This window comes from Suncus etruscus, chromosome 14, assembly GCF_024139225.1.
Source record: "Suncus etruscus isolate mSunEtr1 chromosome 14, mSunEtr1.pri.cur, whole genome shotgun sequence".
NCBI lineage: Eukaryota > Metazoa > Chordata > Mammalia > Eulipotyphla > Soricidae > Suncus > Suncus etruscus.
The window spans coordinates 87,774,163-87,775,568 of NC_064861.1; positions in this window are offsets into that span (position 1 = coordinate 87,774,163).

Here is a 1,406-nt window from a genome sequence, read left to right on the forward strand (position 1 = left end):
GAACCCTGGACCCTCAGAACTGTAAGTGAAATATTTCATTGGAAATTTCCTATGCTGACCATCAGATGGTTTCTGTGGTTAGTCATGTGGATTTTACCACCCTTAGTCTTACGCATTGGTGCTCTAGTATACAAGTGGATCATTCCATTTTGTTTAAAACTAATTGGTTTTGATCTAAGGACAATCACTGCAGTTGGATGGTTGTGGTCTATATTTCAAATGAAAAGTGTAGTGTCTCTAGCCATCATAGTTTGTGGAATTTCTGTGTTGACTAACGTTATTATTATGAGCATAGTTATTTGCTGTTATTTCTATTTAGGAAATAGAAAGTGTAGAAATGGTGAGGCTAAAACCAGTATAGATAATAAGGAAATTTATCTGACAAAAACTCAGACCAAGGTGCAGGCTGACGAATCCAGCCCCACCATCAACAATATAGAAATTTTTGCTGGAAGAAAAACAACTCAGAATGTTAAGCCTGATTCTAGTGAATTGCTTGACAGTAGTGACTCAGATAATGATCTACCTCCAGTGCTAACTCCACGAAGTATGCCTCCTTCTAGTCACAAAATTGAATCGCAGAGCAGAGCAGATTCAAAAAATGAACCACATGCTCGGTCTCAGAGCTCTATTCAGAGTAATTTTGCTAATCAGGCCTTATCCCCTATAGATGGGGTAAATGTTTCTAACTATGTACCCTATCAGATGGAAGAATTAGATCGGTTTAAAAGATCATGTAAAGAAAATGGGCCAAAATCGCCATACAGTGTGGAGTTATTAAGACTTTGGAGTCATAACTCATCTTGGACTTTGTATGATTTTAAAAGAATCGCTGAAATATGCCTGTCGTCTAAACAGCGAACTGAATGGGAAATGTACTATTCAGAAGGCGTAAAAGCTAAATTATATAGTCCGGATGGTATGAAAAAGCAAGTGGCAGGTGTTACTCTATCGTATGAATTATTAATGGCAGAAAATCAATTTGCAAATATTCAGACACAAGCAGCTTTACCTAAGGAAATCTTAAATTTAATCAGGGAGATTGCATTGTCAGCATGGGAAAAAATTGATTCTAACAGCATTGGTAGAGGAAACTTTTTAAAAATCACCCAAGGCCCTTATGAGTCATTTGCAGAGTTTGTAGGTAAGATTAAAGATGCTCTGAAGTTACAAGTCGAAGATGAGGAGATAAGAAACTTCCTAGTAAAATCTGTGGCCTATCATAATGCAAATTCAGCCTGTAGATTAGTATTGAATACATTAAATGAAAAGTCAGATCTGAATGATTACCTTTATGCCTGCCGGAATGTCTATGTGGAACCCCAACCCCCACCCCACTCAGACTCAGTACAAACCTTCCCAGTTACCAAGGGAACAATGTCTTACTCCCCTCGGGGACAGAACAC